Source organism: Mustela lutreola, chromosome 1 (assembly GCF_030435805.1).
Source record: "Mustela lutreola isolate mMusLut2 chromosome 1, mMusLut2.pri, whole genome shotgun sequence".
NCBI classification, from domain to species: Eukaryota; Metazoa; Chordata; class Mammalia; order Carnivora; family Mustelidae; genus Mustela; species Mustela lutreola.
In genome coordinates, this window is record NC_081290.1 from 84,863,329 (window position 1) to 84,885,883 (window position 22,555).

Consider the following 22,555-nt stretch of genomic DNA (forward strand, 5'->3'; position numbering starts at 1 on the left):
GGGTAAACTGTATTTTAGCTTGTAATATATCTTTGTAAATTACAAAAATTTCATACTGTCCTCAATGTCTTAAAAGTAAACAATGCTGTGATTGAAACAACCTTTAACAAATTGAAACTTAAACAAGTATTTCCCCCAGAAACAAACGTTAGTCTGATTGAATGTACCCAAATATAATTTTGGCTTACCTAAATAAATATTTTAATTTGAAAATTTTTTCCAGGGCACATGTGGTCATATAGTAATTAACATATAACGCTGTTCCTCATAACAAAGACTTCTTTTCAATAAATATTATGTTACTGAAAGAGAAGAATTAGAAAATTTAATTTTATATGGGGATTTTTAAAAAGTAAATTTTGATAGTGTAAAATCCACATATCAACATGTTAACTTCAGTTATATACTTGAATGTTAACTTCAGTTATGTACTTGAAGATATTCATTGAAGGAAAACAAACCAATGAACAGTAAGCAATATACAGGTAAAGTTTTTTTTTTTTTTTTTCTTAAATGGCCAAAGTAGTTTTTCATTATTTTTTTCTCATAAGTTAGGGTCACATTTAAAGTTATTGACCCAAATGTAGACTACTATTCAATTGTCAGTATAACTAAGACAATACTAATTGACAATACTAATTTTATACTATGATAAAACTGCATTACAAAATTTGCCCAAGGGCTGAATGGGCAGTTATTTAATATGTTTACCACAAAGCTTAATTTATTTTAATGTGTCTCAAATGGGTTTTATGTTAATTATCACTTTGATGTAAGAAATCTTTAAAATAATTCGTTATTTTAAAATTCATCTAAATATATCTACAAGTTTTGTTTTGATATTCGGTTTTGCATAGACAGTTAACACAACAGGAAATCACAAAAGAAAAACCTAAGCTATCATTAGTTTTTTGTTATGCTATTACAAAACAATTCCTTCATAAGCAAGACAGCCTATAAAATTAGCTACTGACCAAGCAGTAACTTATGCAGTGAACACAGCTTTTGTGTATTTAGGAGAATACATTTTGACTGGATTTGGAATATTTTTCTGGGCAATCATTAGAGTTAAGCATATTAAACTCTTTCTCTTTTACATCAAAGTTAATTTATAGTTCACTTGCAGAAGGATCTTTATATTTAAATATAACTTTGTGAAAGCTGATGACTATTGCTTAGTCATTTGTTTTTATAGAGATCTCATGTTGTATTTCAGCAACACTGCACTATTCAAAAATCAACTGTATTCCTTTTTAATCAAGGAAGAGGGATTTTTTCATCATAACAGGAAAAAAATCAGATTGAATGATTTAGAAACATCTTTGTCTCTATCTTTCAAACCTGAAACATCTTCATTTGGCTCCCTATTTTGTTCTCTGTCATTTTCCTGGAAAGTTTTTTAGTCTCCTTTCTGGATCCTCCTCCTCATTCCAGCATCTAAATGTCAGATTAACTCTTAAGTGTTGGTTTCAACCTTGGCTTTCTTGTTTTGTCTTAACCCTCACCCCTGTTGATCCTATGACAGTGAAGATGTCCAAATTTACATTTCTTTCTCCAATCTCCTCACTAACCACATACATCTAAGTCTATACTTGACATACACATGAGGTGTTTAACGCATAGCTCAAACTAAACTCACTCCAAACAAAACTTTCATTTTTCTACCTTCCAAATCAACCCCTCTCTTATTTTGGAAAAATTGTTGACTTTTCATGAATTAACTCTGGGAAAAGAAAAAAAAAACACCTCTCCCTTGATTAAAAAGGAATACAGTTGATTTTTGAATAGTGCAGTGTTGCTGAAATACAACATGAGATCTCTATTAAAAAAAAAAAAATCTAATCTAGGACTCTTCCTGACAACTACTTTTCTTATTACACTCATTTAATCCATTAAGAAAAATTTCCAGCCCCACCTCCACACTGTATCCAAAATCTGACCACTTCTTATACTCCATATTGTTACCTAGCACCCTTGTGATAGAAGTGTCAATTTACTGCCTGAATCTCAATTCTAGGGAGGACTTTTTAGAGAATGGCGAAGAGAATAATAGCAAAGAGGAGAGTCAGCCAACACCCTCTACTCATCAGCAACCTCAGGATCTGTCTCAGCTGCAGTGAGCCAACTCTTAAGGACACTCCTTCCTAGGGAAGCTGACCTCATCAGATGGCTGAGTGAATGGGAAGTATAAAGCCTAATGGTTAGGCCTTATCATTTAAATGCAGGATGCTCTGATATATAGAACCCAGAGCATTTTAATGAGACTCTATATTGAATAATGAATAATAAAATGTAAAGTGCTCACTGTTATGTTCTTTGAATTATCCAAATTGTAATGATATTTATGACTGTATGTATATTATAGACTCCTGAGAATTATGTCCCTCAGTAAGACTATAACAAGATGCTGCTATTATTTCAGTGATGTTTTAACTTCCATTACTTGGAAAATCATGTTAGTTATCATCAATAGCAGAAATATCATTGCCACTACCATCTCTAGAAGCTTTATTTTTGTGAAATTTTGAAAGATGCATTATTACAAAACAATAAAAAGATATGGTAGGATAGTTTTATAATATTATTAGTTTGAAAAAGAATTATTCTAACTAACTTCACTTGCATTATTTCTTTGGGATTGTTCCTAAAATTATAAAACATTTGGATCATCATATTTGTTTATTAAATCTCAGTTCCTTAAAAAATATTATAACTAAAAGATTAATAGAGTTAGACTTATAGGAATAAACTGTCAAATTAAATAATTAACTATTTTTATCTTCTTTGAAAATCTAAAACTTTTATTCCCAGAAGCCACCATGTCATGCCAGAGGGGAAACCTAACTACACCTAAAACAGAATATGAAAAAAAAATATATATATATATATATATGGCTTGAGGTATAAACATTTCCTAAATCTACATTTAAACAACTAAAAGGAACAGATAAAAACAGAATTATAATCACTTGTGAGCTTTTAAAAAATATGTCTTAAATAACTCCTTATTTAAGTAATAATTTTCTTTTATAACTGTGGGAAAATATAAACTATTTACCGGAAGTTTATTATCAAGTAAATGTTGTGTTTATCATATCGTTTCAGTCAGTTGATCAGATGAGCAATATATAATTGCAATTATAAGTTTTCAGACAATGAAAATATTTTTATAATCAGTGTTCTTATAATTATATGCTATGCGATGAATGGCTTTATGGATTATATATACCAGCTTCATTTTTTTCTGTAATTAATGTTTAAGTCTATTTAATAACATTTTTATCTCTTGAGTTCAATACAGATTGTTGGAGGCTGACGAGAAGAAGTAAATGAAGGGGGAGATAACTTCCCTTACTTTTATAGATTTTGTTTTGTACTTCTAAGATTTTGATTAGCTCATTCACAATTACTTAAAAGCATCTATGCGAAACTATCCTGTATGCTTCAAGGCAAAAAGTAACCCATGTACTTCCCTGGCAAAAACATCCTGCAAGTATACCCAGGAATTTACATAGATCAATCAATCAATCAATCAATCCAGGAATTTAGAAAACATAGATTGGAGAATATCAGAATTTTTATTTAGGGACAGCCTCTTTCTCTAATAGCTATGAGATCTTCTTGCAACCCCCACTCCTAAATGAGGAAGAGCATTTTTTCTGTCTTCTCTCTTCCCCAGTTTGTGTCCCAGACTGATGGATTCCCTCTTCAAGGAGATTCCCCCTCCCAGGGGAAAAATTAAGTGCAAAATATGTACCTCCTGTGGTGCCCCAGTAACATATTTGTCTTATCATAAAATTTTAAATTGCTTATTTCTATTCAGAGCTTAGTTGTTCAGATGTTTGGGTTTCCAGAAAAGCAGTTTTCTTTATTAATGACTCTAGTTTCTTTTGTTAACTAGATAGTTTGTCATTTATAAAATGATATTTGGAAACTACTACAGTGAAAGAATAGTTTACTCTTTATATATACAAGACATAACTCAGAACTAATGATTGTTTTAAACCACTTAAGGATATGTATCACAAAATGAAGAAAAAAATGCCCAGTTTCAAATGTTATACAGTTAAAAAATGTGCTCTTTGCTTCCACTAGAGTAGTAGGAAAGGGGAGTTTTAAAACAATACCATTAAATCCAATCAATTTATGGCACCTTTCACTGAGTCGTTTAAATGAAAAATATATAGAAAACTTGCAATCTATCTAAGCAATTCTTTGGCTGGTGATATTCATATAGGGATCCTCTCCTTCACTCTACAGATTTTATTGACATGGAATTTTAAGAATTTAAAATGCCTTAGTATTTATCTTTATATGTAATACTTCCAGATGATGATATCTCATCCCAGTGATGTATAGGCATGCTTTGTTTTATTGACCTTCACTTCATTGCACTTTGTAGATATCGTGTTTTTATAAATTAAAGTTTTTGTGGCAACCCTGCATTAAACAGGTCTTTTGGCACCATTTTTTCTAACATTTGCTCCCTTTACCACAGCATGGTAATTTTCATACTATTTATAACTTTCTCATTATTATATTTGTTATGATCTGCGATCAGTGATTTGAGTTGTTATTATTATAATATTTTGGGAGTACCATGAATGATACCCATATCAGACTGTGGACCTTATGTTTTATGTGTCCTGACTGTTCCACCAACTGGTTATTCCCCCATTTTTCTCCTTCTCTTTGGGCCTCCCTATTCCCTGAGACATAACAATTTTGAAATTAGGCCAGCTAATAATCCTACAATGGCTTCTAAAGTATTAAAGCAAAAGAAAGATTTTTTACCCCACTCCCTTTAAATCAAAAGCTAGAAATGATTAAGCTTACTGAGGAAAACATGTTGAAAGCCAAGATAGTTTGAAAGCTAGGCCTCTTGCACCAAATAGTCAAGTTGTGAATGCAAAGAGAAAGTTCCTGAAGGAAATTAAAAGTGCTACTCCAGTGAACACAAGAATAATAAAAATGCAAAACAGCCTTATGCTGATATGGAGAAAGTTTTAGTGGTTTGGATAGAAGATCAAACCAGCCACAACATTTCCTTAAGCCAAAGCCTAATCCAGAAAACTCTCTTCATTTCTATGAAGGCCAAGAGAAGTGAGGAAGCTGCAGAAGTAAAGTATGAAGCTAATAGATGAAAGGAAATGAAAAAAGCAAAGAAGCTGTCTGTATAGCATAAAAGTACCCTTCTTATCACACTACATTATGTGTTAATTTTTAACATTTCAAATTCTATAAATGTCTAATCATCTTTCCATTGTGTATTTAATCATAAAGATTTTTTTTGCAACAAAAACTTTGGCAGATGATTATGAGACAGATATATGAAACAAGGTAGATAAGTGACTATTGTACAGCTGAGCAATGAGGGTGGGGCAGAGATAACATTGAAAGTGGGACTTGATTAGTAAAGATGTGTCAGTTGTTTTCCAAATCATATAAAAATGCTTAAGTTATCCACATAGCAGTTTTCTTAAAAGTGCATCAGTTCTGGGATTCCAGAGTTAATGATCTTAACTAGATCCCCTAGGTAAAAGCTGCAGCAAGTTATCTAGGGCATCTAGTTAAGATCATTAATGAAGATGGCTACACCAAACAATAGATTTTCAATGTCATGTAACCTTCCATAGGAAGAAGATACCACCTATGCTGTCCTAGCTGGAAAGGAGAAGCCAATGCCTGGCTTCAAAGATTCAAAGGAGGGCTGACTCTCCTCTTAGGGACAAATGCAGCTGGTGAAAAGAAGTTGAAGCTAGGGCTCACCTACCATGCTGCAAATCCTAGGGCCCTTAAGAATTGTGCTAAATCTACTCTGCCTGTGCTCTATAAATGGAAAAACAAAACCTGGAGGATAGCACATCTGTTTACAACATGGTTTACAAAATTGGTTAAACTCACTGTTGAGGCCTACTTCTCAGAAAACAAAACAAAACAAACAAAAAATCTTATGAAAATATGATTGACTGTTCATTGACAACGCACATAGTCACCCAAGAGCTTTAGAGAAGATGTACAGTGAGATGTACAAGAAGATGTACAATGTTTTCATGCCCGTGAAAACAACCTCCATTCTGTAACCCATGGACCAAAGGGTAAACTAGACTTTCATTCTTAATATTGAAGAGAAACATTTTGTTAAGACTATAGCTGCCATGGAATGATTCTCTGATGGATCTGGGAAAAATAAATTGAAAATCTTCTGGAAAGGAGTTGTCATTCCAGATACCATTAAGAACATTTGGAGTTGGGAAGAGGCCAAAATATCAATACTCATAGGAGTTTAGAAGAAGTTGATTCCAACCTCATGGATGACTTTGAGGGGTTCAAGACCTAAGTGAAGGAAGTAAAAGCAGACGTGGTAGAAACAACAAGAGAACTAGAATTAGAAATGAAACGTGAAAATGTGACTGACTTGCGGAAATCTCATGATGAAACTTGAATAGTTGCATTCACTTCTGACCGATAAGCAAAGAAAGGGTTCCTTGAGATGGAGTCTACTCTTGGTGCTTAGGCAGAGAAGACTGTTGAAATGACAACAAAGGATTCAGTCACACCGGGCCTTCCTTAGAAGCCTGGCCTTTAGGTTTGCTCTGAGTTGTGTGTGGTTCAGTGCATCCCTGGGCTGACCACCAGGTCTTTTTCTTCTATATCAAGTCTGCCTTTCATCTCAGCTTGTTGTAGTCTTGTGATTTTCCCTCTTTTGTACTTAATATCTCAGTTCTTCTGTTTTGCTTTTGATTACCTATCCAAATTTTATATATTCAAGAATATTCTCTATAAACTCTTCAGTAGCAAAACACAGAATCTCTAGCTCCCTGTGAACCTTTCTTCAGGAAAAATTTCTAGATACCATCTTCTTGTCCTGTTACTAATATTAATCTCATCAGCCAGTGCCTTTTTTTACAAAATGGCCATTTCAATCCATTATTTGGTTCCTAAAATCATGTCACCTAGAATTCCATTTCCCTTTTTCCCGTTTCTCTACCTATAATAGGCAAAGACAAATCCCAAAGCTCCTAACTGTGGAAATCCAGAATCTAGGCCACACTTGGAAAGAAGCCAGAGCATTTTGTGTGGTTAAAAGGGAATTTGATCACCAGAAATCATGTTAACACGTTCACTGTAATCAGAATGCATTAATAAAAAAACAAATTGGCTTCATCCTCTTTTTTTTTTTTTTAATCATGAGAATTTGCATTTTTGCTTGGTTATTGTTATTGATTTTTTAAAAATCTAAAATGATTATTTGAGGCCCTGAAGAAGTGGGGTCAGACTGACAAAGACTGTAGGGAAAAAAAAAAATCACTATCAAGTGAATCTTTGAAACTTTTTAATTTCACTGGGCCCTATGGTTATCTATAAAATCTCAAAGCAGAGGGATGAAAGAATCAATAATAATTTACTCTTATAGCTGAATCTGGCCCACTTAAAAATAATATTTTCTCTTATCTTTTATCTTAGTAATCACATGCATTAATAGGAATCGCAGTTTCTAGCTTATTTCAAAACACTTGCAGATAGTTTACAAAGTAAGCCAACAGAAATATCATGCAGAGATGTGCATAAGATACCCCACAAATAAAAAATAAACAAAGGCTGCTAAAAAAGAATGATAGAGTAAATGAAACTTAAAGTTGTAGAACACCAGAATTCTTTAGACAAAGAGACAAACGGTATATTTTTTTTATTATATCTTACCTGTGAAGTTATTTAGAAACTTTATTCATAACAAGTATATAGCCCAAATGGGGATATTTGACCCATCCCTGTTGTAATCCAAAGCAAGTTTTCTTTCAACCCACATTTACTATTTTAGTTAAAATATATTTTTTAATTTAGTTATATTATTATTCAAAGAATAAAGATAATACCTAATGCATCTGCTAATCAATTTAGAAAACATTGCAACTGGAATTAAGATTGTGTTTTAAACAAGTAAAACTGTCAACAAGAGTGGCCCTAACTATTTAAATCATTCTAGCTACCCCACTAGCTTTCATTTATCAGATGGTCAGATCCTTGTGTGAGATTCTGAAATTGGAGTATGACATAGGTGTTCTATGTCAGACCACATAATATATAGTCTATTCTACTTCATGGAGTGCTTGCTTTTTAGAATGCCAAGAAAGGTACTGAATGTATCCTACAGTGTATTACATACTAATATTATGGCTAAAACTAGAAGTTAAATCTAGTTCTGATCTACAGTTTCTTGGCTGAAACTTGAAAGTAGCAAACTGTATTGTCTCATAGAGCATTTTAAGAAATTATTTTTTCTGCCCTGTTCATTGCATTTGGAAAGGGCTTATTCCTCGTATATTTAAGATTCATGTGCAATTTCTCTCTTTTTTAATTATCAATCTTTTATCTAATGAGTTAATTGCTTATAGTTGGTAATTTTAAAAGCTACTGTTGTGTTCTTTATTTACTGGTTTAAAACACACTGTGTGGGTGGGCAAAACAATATTGCAGAGCCGCCACCATGCCAGCTGGCCACCTCAGTGTCTCATGGTGGGTGTGCAGCTTTGTTCAATTGCCATATGACATGAAACAGGGCTTTGACCCTTACAGCACTTCTGCTTGTAAAAGTGAGCTAAGCTATAAAAATCATGATGATTTCATCAACAGTAGGTTCTCCAATGATACATTCCATGCTTTTGGTTATTTACTGTACACGGTCAGCAGAGTAATGCCTTGTCAAATTTAGCAGTTTGAGAAATGTTTAAAAAGTCTGGAAGTTGATGGTGGTTGCTAAATATTTTCTTTAGACAATACAACCAGAAAGTTATAATTAGTTGTCACATCTTCTAACATGTATTACACCAATTCAATATCAGCTTCATTGTGTGGGGTTTCATATCTAAGCTCATTTCAGAGTCTATAGTTATTAGAATATACAATGTCAGGATAAAATTTTATAGTGTGGATTTTGGTTTTATTCTTCTTTGACTATTTGAACCATAATATCCATACAATGCTAATTCAAATTATGTATCCCAAATGTAGAGCTCTTTTATTTTTTTATTTTTTTTAAAGATTGTATTTATTTATTTGACAGGCAGAGATCACAATTAGGCAGAGAAGCAGGCAGATAGAGAGAGAGGAGGAAGCAGGCTCCCTGCTGAGCAGAGATCCCCTTGCAGGGGCTTGATCCCAGGACCCTGGGATCATGACCTGAGCCAAAGGCAGAGGCTTTAACACTGAGCCACCTGGCACCCCCCAAATGCAGAGCTCTTTTAAAGACAAATGTATTCATCCCTGATAACTGGAGTACTGATTGATTCTTCTCTTTGGTTTTTAAGGATTTATATGTGCAAACTTATAAAAAGCAGACAAAAAGCAGTGCTAGAATGTGATAATACTAGCTTATTCGACAAAGACTAGAAGATGTTTGGTTTGTCCCACCAGGACAAAGGAGACGCTAATGACCTTCTGATGAACTTAAAATAAATACAAAATGTTCCTTTATATTAGTAAGGAGCAAAATCATTATATCACAAAACCTGTTTGAAACTTGAGAACATTATTCTGGTTTAGATGAGGGAAGAATGAGGTAAGAAAAGGGCACAAATGCACTGAGAAAATAGTGTATATAGTTATGTAGCACTGAACCAAATCTCTGCCAGAGGGGTAGAATAAATTGGCCTTCAAAGTCCCTTTGAGTTCTGAGCACCTATGACTCTAGGATTTGACCACCATAGATGAGATTTTCTGTTTTGATATCAAAGTGAAGAATTGTTTAGTCTTCAAGTATTATTATTATTTGATTTTCTATAATAGTAAGGGTCTATTTATTTTCAAGGAAACAGTAAAACCTGAAAAGTAGAAATCTCTTTAGTTTTGTCATGATAAGATAGGTACTGGCATATTTTCTTTTTTTTTTCCCCCAAGACGCATTTTTTCTCATTATACCCTGAAAGCGTAAGTCAGTAAAATCTCCACATTTGGTTCACAGGTAGTCAAATTTCAAGAATCTCCTTTACTAGAGTACCTCTGTTACTCATCCTAATCATTTCAGATTTTAATGAACCAGTTAGATGTCGAGAATAAATGGAGTACATAAATAAAGGATAACAAGATGTTGTGCCAAATAAGAACATTAATAAGCCTACCTTATATTTAACTTGATATATTTTATTTTATATCTGTTTTCTATGAGCTAATACAAATAACAACAACAAGCTTCCTTCAGAGCTCAGCAAGACTGAGAGATTCCTCACCTTCACCCCTACTACCCTATACCAATCCTAGACCTATCAGGAATATACTGATCAGAGCAAGTTACCAAATGGTTTTAGAAACTTGTAGATGACCCCTCTAAACAGGCAGCTATTATAGAGATAGGCTTTATAGGGGATGGAAAAAAAAAAAAAAAACATTGTATAAAGTAGTGCACATCTCTTTAAAATCATCACCTTTATTTTCAGATTAGTCAATATTTTTAAATAAATGTTTCCATATTAAAAGATTATTTACATTTTTTTACAGATTCTGACATATTATTGATAAGAGAAATATTAAGACTCAAAGGCATAATAAGGTTAATAGGAACTTGCTACTACTGAATTAGGGAAAATCTGATTTAATGCAGATGAATTTATGCTGTAGAGAATAACTTCAGGTTAATATCAAAGAATAACTCAGGGAGTTTGTTTGAAGCATTTGCTTATGTATAAATATAGATAAGAGAAAGAAGCCCACATGAAGGCAATCTCAGACCAAAGAAAAGGATGGAGCTCAAGGAGGTAAAAACCTTAATGCTTTTTTTTTTCCCGAAAAGTGATTAGGCAAATGAAAAACAAACAAACTCTGCTATTTTCAGAATTGTTGATTATAGCATTTCTTAGTGTGGCATTGTTGAATAAATGGATGATATCTAATTCTAATGCCTGACTTGCCTCTTGGACAAAATGAACTGTAGGAGGAAAATAGATGAACAAAGAAAAAAATCCCACTATTAAACAAAAACCAAAACCAAAAAAAAAAAAAAAAAAGAAAAAGAAAATCATGAAGTTTAAATAAAACACAAATGCATTAATCTTTCAGATTACTGAATAGACTCAGGAGAGATCACAAATACAAATTTCATTATCTCTGTTCATTTTAATCCCCCCCATGAAAACGTGCTTGTAATTACTAGAGCTGTATATATTCCTGAGAAAGTAGAATGGCAAGTTGCTTAGAAACAAAATTCTGAACTGGTTACTTTAAATTGGGAATATTCACTCTGCTTGATTTTAGGACTAATTCAGAACATTTAAAGCATGTTCTGGCTGAACTAATAAACTGCTAATCAATAAAATCAGCATCATAACTCTTGGTGACCATCAGAGCAACAATTGATTCACATTGATGGATGCTTGATATTAGGATATGAAAGCTTGAGAAGAAACCAGATATTGTCTCAAATATTGATTACAAAAGAAATACAGTAACTTTACAGTAGTCAATTCTTGTCAGGTGCCACCATCACCAACTGATCAATTTCATGTTATTACTAATGGAACAAATCACCATCATGTGGTTCCTGATATGATATACTCAGAGGAATACACAATCACTTTTGTGATATTCCAACAAAATACACCATCTGAATAGAACCATAAGGATCTAAACAGAGACACCTTCTGTAAGCCAAGTGTCAAGGTCATGAAAGAAAGAATAAAGACCTATTCCAAATTAAAGGAGATTAAAGAGCATCACAGCTAAAGGCAAGATATGATTGGATTGGATCCTGACAGGTAAATGACATTAGTGCAGAAATTATCACAATTTGAATAAGATCTAGGGTTCAGGTAATTTTATTATGTCAGTGGTGACATCTTGATTTTATAATCATGCTGTGGCTATATGATTATGTAAGAGAGTCCTTCTTTTTAAGAAATTATTTAGGGGCAGAAGGAGTCATGTATTTTATTTTCAGATGGTTCAGAAAGTTTCAAGGACTATATATGTATATTTTACATGGTAAGCTCTTCGCATTTAGGGAATCTGGGTGTGAAGTGTATACAGGAATTCTATTTTGCGATGTTCTATAAGTCTGTTTTTATTTCTAAATGAAATAATAGGAAAATACTAAGAAAACCAGTCTCAAAATCTATGATATTCAGAAGTTTCTAGTCAATTCCGAATGATCCATACTTTTAAATCTACCGTAACCATAGTAGTTTTGCCCAGACTTTGCTGACTTTTTTCCAAGAAATCCTGAATAATGTTTTTGTCAGTCACACCTCACATGTTTTTGTCAGTCATGGTTCACATGTTTTGGTTCTATAAAATTTTATTCTAGCTATTGATTTTATTAGAAATTCCTTAGGTGCAAAATAGTTTGACCTTATCCAGAAGAACACATTTACTAAACGTTTTCTGAACTCCTTCATCTGGAAGCCTTGAAATACTGCTTGTGTCTACTGAGACAAAAGTGAAGAGAAGAGATCAAGTAGGTATGTGGATAATGTATCCTCTAAGGGAAAATAAAAATCTAAAGTAGATTTTTCTCAACTCTAGCACAATTTCACAATCCTTCATATACCTGTCTCTGAGCAAATTCTTTATAATAAATATGCTGGGACAGCCATATATGTATTACTGAATCCATCCTTATGGCCATATTATGTTAGATCAGAATATATATTTCAGCTAAACAGAGTCAAAAAATTGGTTATGGAACAGACTGATCATCATTATTGTTATTACTCTTATTATTATTTTAATTGAACTTAGAGACACATACTGTAGGCTCTGGAGCTTAAATTTCATTTAAAGTTGAGGTCTGAAGCAGCACCATAATAAACCTAAATTAAGGTGAAACACAGACTATAACAATAGAAAGATCAAATGCACAGATTAGAGACTTAAGTAGGAAAGACTATTTCTACTGACAGCAAGTGAAAAGGAGCTGACACAGAGTAACCACCTGACATCTTGGTAACACATTAAATCCTAAGTCTACATCACCAAAGTCACAGACTTCTTTCCTGTGATCTTCCCTCTGAACTTCCCATTGCCTTTTCAGTAAATTCTACATTTGAGCTGGTCTTAGTTTCTGTTCTTTGAAACAACAGACAACTAAATGTTTCTACTCTCATTGCTCAAAACTAATTCCTAAAGAACTAAACAGTTAATAGACAGCAGAATTTTTCAAAAACTGAAACAAAAAAAAAAAATTCTTGAGACTCCTAAATGTGATACATTTACATGTACTTAGATAAAGAGAATATAACACTCAGGATTAGAGTATTTGGACTATGGTTCTGGTTCTGTCACTTGTGACTTGTACTAAATTGTTTTGAGTAATCAGTTTTTAAACATATGAACACTAATGTCTTTGTTTTCTATAAATTGAAGAAAACTTCTGTACATATTACTGAGCCCGAAGAATACCATTACATGATAAAGGTGACAATCTTTTTAATACCTGTCACATTCCGAAGTTTTGTATAACTGTTAATGCCAATTTAATTTTATATGGGGAGAGAAGTTAACTTTGGGAACAAATTCCCTGTTGTATTTGCATTAAGATTAAAAAAAAAAAAAGAAGAAGTCTTAATGGAAAGAAAGGTAAAAAGTCATGCAGAGTACAGTAAGAGCACAATAATAAGTAGAATATAATCCCCATTTCTTTTATCCATACAATATTTGTAGAATAGCCCTAATGCAAACTTCCTCTTTTTTCTAAACCATTACAGCATTCTGTCTTTATTATTACTGTTTCTCATCTTTGATTTCTCTAAAAACATTTATAGAATTTTAAAAAAAGAATAGAAATAATTTTTCTTCCAAACTTTGGCAATCTAAAAATAAGTAATATTATAACTTTGATAGTTTAACTTTGGAGTCTCAGGTTGAATCATGATTCCACAGCTTAATTGTCTGTATGGATTTCAGAAGTGCCTGAGTCAAAGTAAGCTACATTTGAGTTCTGCAAGAATTAAACGAGATTGTTTATGTGATAGTGAATGCTCTCTGCTTTAGATTTGTGATGAAATCAAGTTTCTCTGAAATAATTTTGAGACATCTTAACAGTGTTTACTTCATATATTCTACCACAGTGTCTGGTACATAATTGATTGCGTTATTTAAAATTATTTTTTACAAGTTCCATAAATTCAGCTTCAACCAGGGTACACAAAAAGAGGACAATATAATGTATATACATGTAAACTTGGCTATAGTTGTGCTCTGTGTATCACCATTGTGTTGACAGTACACTGAGCGCCTTTCCTTAGATCTGTGGTTAAAATCTCTGAGAAGGCCTGTGATTGGCCAGGCTTTGGCTGAACCTTTATCTTGGTCCATCAGTTTTGGACTCAGAAACATGAATTAGGTTTCAGAAAGGCAGCCAGTCTTAGAGAAAAAAGAAATGGTGAGAATTTTCTCAGGAAAACTATAGATGTCTACTCAGAAATGATATCCCAAATATTTAACAGCTGTTAATTCATGGCCTTCAATCAATCAGAGCAGAGGCATGCTGAAACTGTTGGGACAAACGTTGGCGATTCACTACTGGAGAGGCACGTTAGATGCAAGCTGACACTCTCCTCTCCTTAAAATTTTGGTAAAATGTCAACTTCCCACTGAGTCCTTCTTTGGTCACTCTTAACTCCATACTAACATACATATAATATATTTAATCTCTTAAAAATTATTAGTAGGTATCTATTTCAACTTAAATGTAACCCCCATGCTATAAAGATTTGATTCTATAATGTTAGATTTCTAGAGTCCAGAAGAGTACCAATTATAAATATTTATTAAATAAATGACCCATGCTCTTTGTCTAGAATGTGGTTGATACTGTTTTGCTTTATGACTCCCGACATTATACAGAAGGCTATATCCATGAAGCTTATTTATGGAAAATGCCTAAAATTCATGGAAAACAGAAAATAAAGATCTCATACATTATCATACTTCCAAGTGAAGAAACTTATTGTATTTATAAGTTTTTGTTTGTTTGTTTGTTTTAAGAATTTTTATTTATTTATTGAGAGACGATGAGAGAGAGCATGAGCTACGAGAAGGTTAGAGGGAGAAGCAGACTCCTCGTGGAGCTGGGAGCCTGATGCAGAATTCGATCCAGGGACTTCGGGATCATGACCTGAGCTGAAGGCAGTCGTCCAACCGACTGAGCCACCCAGGCATCCCAGTATTTGTAAGTTTTTTAAAAAGCACATTTTCAAATAGGCTTGTATTTTGGAATTTAAATACTTAGAAATGTTTATTTCTCAAATTGCTCTTTTAGTCTGGATGTCAGAATTCTGACCTATTAAATGGGAGTCTGTTGTAATGAAAGCAAAACACATTCAGGCTTGTCTTTTTGTTCTGTAATGAAAGTCATCATGGTGGAGACTCCTGAAGTCTGAATATGTTGAATATGTTTCAAAGCAGTATTTTCCCTAAAAGAGAATGGCCACTGAGGAAGGCCCAATGAATAAGACACAGAAACTATGCTATAGTTCTATGTGCATATTTTCTTTACCTCTGCTTTCTCTAGTTCCCCAGCATGCGATTCCATGACCAATAGGTGCTAGCCTCTTCCAGTTTCCAAGCCTACATAATGTATTCCTTAAAAGAATTATGGTAATAATCTTCACTTACTTTTAGCTCCAATTTCTCTCATGGGCGGGGCATTTAGGATAATATTTGAAGGGTGGGGGGGATTTAAAATAATAATTTTGTTGGTTTGTTTTTAGGTCAGTGATTTTTTTGTGTGTGTTCTGGGGGGTGGGTGGGTGTATAACAACCACAACTATAAAACTTCTCAGGTTTCTGGCCCCTGCTGGACCATCTAACCAGACCCATAGCCAATGTCTAGTATACAGTGGTGAGTTTCTGTGTAATGTCAAGATATGGGACTCCTTATTATAGCTCTTTTCATGGTAATTTATAAAATCAGCCTGTCTGATAAGTCTTCTTCTTAATACTACCATCTTTAACTCATGCCCATCGCTACTTAATATGGGATTCTAGAACAAAATTTCTGATCTCAAGCGCACGCCATTTATCTCAGTCTCTTACATATTCCTAATTCATCCTTAAACGTAGAGTCAGTTGCATTAAAAACAAAACAAAACAATCTCCCAGAGTGAATCTTTTGTATGCCATGCTATTGAGTCTTTAGTTCAAACCTACGTTTTCTAAGCATTTCCATACTATAGTGCTTATCATGTTTACCTCTTAATTTGAACTTAAACTTTTTTTTGTTTTGTTTATTTCAAGTTTTTATTTAAATTTCAGTTAGTTAACATATAGTGTAATATTAGTTTCAGGAGTAGAATTTAGTGTTGAATCTTCACTTTCTTATTCTTATTCTTATAGGGCTATAGAGGGATTTAGGACTTACCCAATGCTACACCAAAGGGACAGCAGTATAAATCGAAGTTTTAAGAAGATAACAAAAGGGCAATTGCTAAGCCTGCTGCTCATTAACAGAGCAGAAAGAAAGGCAAAATGCTCAGGTATAAGCTTTATAAGATTATTATAAGATGCTACTGATGAGTATAAGAGATACGAATAAATTGAAAGATAAATGCTGTTCTTGGAATGAGGGCTTAGAATTTTACAGATGACACTTTTTCCTAAATTACTTTAAGAGTTGATGAAATAGGGGTGCCTGGATGGCTCAGTTGGTTAAGCATCTGATTTTTTATTTTGGTTCAGGTCATGATCTCACAGATATGAGATTGAGCCCTAGGTTGGGTTCTGCATTGGGCATGGAGCCTGCTTAAGACCCTCTCTCCCTCTGTCCCTCCTCCCTCAAAAAATTAATGAAATATTAGAATTATTTTTATAATTTATTTTGGAAGAAGAGATTCTTCTAACATTATTTTGAGAAATGTATAAAAATAACCAGAAAAATCCTAAAAAAAAAAATAGATGAGGAGAATAAAAGGTAATGAAGAGTAATATACCCTATCCAATATAAATATTACAAAGCAAAAGTAATTAAAATTGCTTGTTCCTGGCACAGAAATAGTGTGACAGAAAAAAGACTGGAAATAAACCCAAATATACAGGTAAACATAAAATAAAAGAGGTATTTCAAAATAGCATAGAAGTAGTAGAAGTCATAATCCTAGGAAATAAATACACTTGGCTAGCTGAGCCATTCCTTACACAAAAGAAATTCTAGAAAAATAAAAAGTTTAGCATAAGTAAAGAAAAATAGAATGAAATACTGAAAACTCACATTTCATGTAATGACAGAAAAGATGATTTTGTTAGTGAAAAAAAAATTCATAACCGAAAGATTGATAAATGTAATTGTAAAAATATTTTAAAATTCTCCATGTAAGATACTATGTATACATTTAAAAAACTAAAGGCCGAGTTAAAAATAGTTATGATATGAGATTGAGGAAGACTAATATCAATAAGATATACTTAAATATAAAGAATTTGAAAATAAAATATGTATTAACAAAGCATATAAAATGGGCAAAGAGCATAAATAAAGAGTCCCTCCAAAAGAAATAGAAATACTAGTTTTTAAATTCATGAGCAGAAAGTAAGCCTTTTGAATTTAAAAAGAATAGCAAATTAAAAATATAATGAGGGATTCCTGGATGGCTCATTTGGTTGCATGATTGACTCTTGGTTTTGGCTCACGTTGTGATCTTGAAGTTGTTAGATTGAACCCTGGGTCCTGTCTGCTTGAGATTGTCTCTCTTGCTCTCCATCTGCCCCTTACCCCACTCACTCTACATTAATAAATAAATAACAACTTTTAAAAATGCAATGAAAAAATATTTTCCATATAAATTTATAAAAATAAACTTGATAATGTTATGTTTTCATGAGTGGGGAATCAAACATTCTTAAACATATTTTTTGAACATAATAAACAGTACATTGCCTTTAGCAGACATTTTGACTATTAAATTACAAAGGCGGTTTTTTTTTTTTTTTTGAGCAAGAAATTCTAATTGTAGGATATATTTTATGGAAGCACTCATATGTGTACACATGTAAAAAATATATATGAAGGCAACTGGGTGACTCTGTTGGTTACGCACCTGCCTTCAGCCCAGGTCCTGGGATCAGTCTCAGAGTCCTGGGATCAAGTTTCTCATGGGGCTTCCTGGTGAGCAGGGAGTCTGCTTCTCCCTCTACCCTCTCCACTCTGCTCAGGATCTCTGTCTCTCTCTCTCAGATAAATAAATAATATATTTAAAACATATATGCATACATATCTATATATATAGATATGTATGTATAAGGATTCTCATGTAGTTGTTTGATTTCAAAAGTGTGGAACAACTGAATGGATATTAACTGGAGACCTAGTATTTTAAAATATGGAATGTAATATATATTGATTAATAGTTATAGAATGTACCACTGAAATATATTTTAAAATATATTGTTAAGTAAGAAAAAAAGGGGAGATCAAAAACTATGGTTTAACTTCTATGTAAATAAGTAAGTGATATGTCTTATGTGTTTAATATGGTTGAATATCTTTGGGAATATAAATTAATAAGAGGTATGGACCAGGAAAAAAAAGAAAAGAAAGAAACAAAACAAAACAAAAAAAAAGAAAGAGATATGGATCAGAGTGTGGTTAGATAGACTCTTCATTTAGATACTTTTATCCTTTCCTTTTTTTTTATTAAAATAATTTTTTTATTTAAAATTTTTTTTTTATGAACATGTATTTTTATCCCCAGGGGTACAGGTCTGTGAATTGCCAGGTTTACACACTTCACAGCACTCACCAAAGCACATACCCTCCCCAATGTCCATAACCCCACCCCCCCTTCTCCCAACCCCCCTCCCCCCAGCAACCCTCAGTTTGTTTTGTAAGATTAAGAGTCACTTATGCTTTGTCTCCCTCCCAATTCCATCTTGTTTCATTGATTCTTCTCCTACCCACTTAAGCCCCCATGTTGCATCACCACTTCCTCATATCAGGGAGATACTTTTATACTTTTTGACTTATATTTAAAAAAAGAAAAAATATGAGTGTGAATTATATATTCAAATAATAAATGCTTGTAAAATATATTAAAATATATACATCTATCAGTTTAAAAATTCTTTGTTGAAGTATTCTGGATAGAACATGAATTTTGGAGTCAGAAGCACTGGATTCATTTGCTTGCTACAAACCAGTTTATAAATTGTGGCTTTGGATAATATATTCAGTCTTTTTAATACAATTTTTAATCCAATTCAATCTTTTTAATCCAATCCAATTCAATTTTTTTAATCCAAAAGTTGGGTAACAAAATATAATCTAAGGATTCTTATGAGGATTAAATGTAATAATACAGATACTATCTCTAGCCTTCTTTTTTTTTTTAAGATTTTATTTATTTATTTGACAGACAGAGATCACAAGTAAGCAGAGAGAGGAAGGGAAGCAGGCTCCTTGCTGAGCAGAGAGCCCAAGGTGGGGCTTGATCCCAGGACTCTGGGATCATAACCTGAGCCAAAGGCAGAGGCTTCAACCCACTGAGCCATCCAGGCGCCACATCTAGCCTTCTTTCTTTTTGTTTCCCCTTAAACCCCCTTTTATTTCCTATTGCAGTCTTTCAGAGAAATCTGTTAAACAAATGGTAAGTTTGTAAATAGGAGGTTTATCTCGTTTCTACAAAAACTTTAAAGTTCTTCATATGTGTGATATACTTTACATTTTCTTCTGCACTGTTAAGTTATAAACACAAAAAATTATAGCATATTTTTGGCACATCCAGGTTTATGGAAATTTAAGACAACTAAGTGGTATAATTTTTGTTCACAGATTTTCGTTTTGCCATACCTGCAAACTTATAGAAAAATCATAGTACAAATACAAAGAACTCCTATATATACCTCATCTGGATTCACCAAATGTTTACCTTTCTCCCATTTATCATTCTTTCTTCCTACTTATGTATTTCATCTATTTGCAATGCCTATGTCTGCCCATCTATCATTATTTATTGTTTTCTGAATATTTTGAGAGCAAGTTGAAAACATTTTGCCTATTTATTCTTAAAATCTTCTGTGTGCATTTTCTTAGACCCAAGAAACCCTGTTATACATTTTAACTCTATATTATCGAAATCTGAAAATGTAACATTTCATAATATTACCTAGTTCACAATTCAAATTTATTAGCTGTGCAAATAATAGCTATTTTCAAGTAACTTTTGTAGCTCCTTTTTCCCCAAATTTCATGATCCATTTCATAGTCACACATTGCATTTAGTTGTCTAATGGATGGTTCTTCAGTCTTTATTTTACTTTTTTTCATTAACTATCCTCAATTTGAGTTGGTTTGAAGCTATCTTATAAATGTATTCAGGTTATACATTTTGACAGAAATATTATTATTTGGTCCCTCATATTATTCTTGGTCCCTCATTAGCAGGAAGCATATGATGTCAGTTTATCCCAATAAAGCAGATTTTAACTTTTATTATTCTGCTATCATGGTGTCTCACAGCTATAAAATTATTTTTTATTTTAGTTAATAACTTAACTAAAATTACTACTTAACAAAATATAATAATTTAGCTAAATCAGAGAGATACCTTAAGATCATGGAAATTTCCTATTTCTAATCAAATTTTCATCAACCGTATTTAAAATCCACTAATGATTTTATCACTCCATCATATCTTCACTATCTATTGAGCATACCCACCACTGGAAATAACTTTCCATTTCCTGTCATTCATTTCTTCATTTCTTTCTTCATTTTTATTAGTATAGACTTATCATTTTATTCAGATATAAATATTATAAAGAAGTCATTAAAATTGTTCCATTTCTTATGTATTTCATTTTTTATTTTTTTAACATTTTCAGTGATTCCATTGAGTTTACAGTTTATCTTTATATCTAATTCAAATAACACTGTACCACAACATGAGCAGTGCAAGTTCCTTATAACAGTACTCCCAGTTCCTCCCATTCATCTTTTATGAATTTGTTGTCATTCATTTTACTTTTCCATAAGCTATAATCACCAAATACATTGTTGCTATTATCATTTTGAACTGTTTTATCTGTTGTATCGATTAAGAATAGGAAAAATAAAAAAAAATTATCTTCTTGTTTTTCCTTTAGTTCTTCCTTTAATTTATGTAGATCTGTTCCTTTAAAAAAAAAAAGATTTTATTTGTTTGTTTGACAGATCAATAAACTGAGAGAGATCAAGAATAGGCAGAGTCAGGCATGGAGGGGCGGGGAGCAGGCTCCCTGCTGAGCAGAGAGCCCAATGTGAGGCTAGATCCCAGGATCCTGGGATTATGACCTGAGTCTAAGGCAGAGGCTTAATCCACTGAACCACCCAGATGCCCCTTCTTTCAACGTTTTCCTTTTTTCAGATGGGTACTTTTTAATATTTCTTGCCCAGGAAATCTGCTGGTGACAAATTTCTCCAATTGCTATTTATTTCTTTTCATTTTTTTCTTCACTCTAAAGTGCCTGTCTCAGGTTACACTATTGTCAGCAAGTTACTACAGCATTCTCACCACCATTTGATCTTGTGACTCATTTTAATTTTTTCCATTTTAGTAGACCGGATGTATGCAGTAAATTCTTACAACTAAAAAAATATGCATTTCCAAGATGACTAATGATAGCCATTTTCAGATGCTATTGGTCATTTAGAAATATTCTTAGTTAAATAACTGTTTCAGTCTCTCCCATATCCTTATGGGGATGTTTCTCTTTTAATTATCTATTGTGTGTGTGTGTGTGTGTGTGTGTGTGTATTTAATCAGCACATACTTTTTTCTCCTCAGTTATTTTCTCCTAGTCTATGGTTTGGTTCATTTTTTTTTTAACATTGCCTTTAGATGATGTTTGTTTATTTTTATTTTTTTTTTAAGACTTTATTTATTTGACAGAGAGAGAGAGAGATCACAATTAGGCAGAGAGGCAGGCAGAGAAGAGGGCAAAGAGAGAGAGGGGGAAGCAGGTTCCAAGCTGAGTAGAGAGCCCAATGCAGGGCTCAATCCCAGGACCCTGAGATCATGACCTAAGCCGAAGGCAGAGGCTAAACCCACTCACTAAACCACCCAGGAGCTCCAGGTGGTGTAGAGATTACTTAAAAATAAAAATCTTAAAAAACAAAACAAAACAAAGCAAAACTTATGCACACACTTACAGACCATATATGGCCCTTGACAGTCAGTTTAACCCACTGAGCCACTCAGGTGCTCCTAGATGAAGTCTAATTATACATTTTTCTTTAATGGTTATTGATTTGTGTGCTTTGTCAAAGGTTTTTGTGTATGCATTCATTAGGGTTACAGCTCTATAATTTTTTTTCTTAAATGTCTTTATCAGATTTTGTTGTTAAAGTTGTTAAAGTCATGCTACAAAGAGTTTCCCACTTTTCTACTTTCCAAAAGGTTTTGCGTAAGTTTGAGCTATTTATTATATATATGCTTGATAAAATCCACTATTCCCACCAATAGCACACAAGGGCTCTTTTCTCTGCATTTTCATGAACATTTGCTATTTTTGTTATTTTGTGTGGTTTTTTTAATGCTAGCCATCCTGATAAGGTTGTGAGGTAATATCTCATGATGTTTTGTTTTGTTTTTAC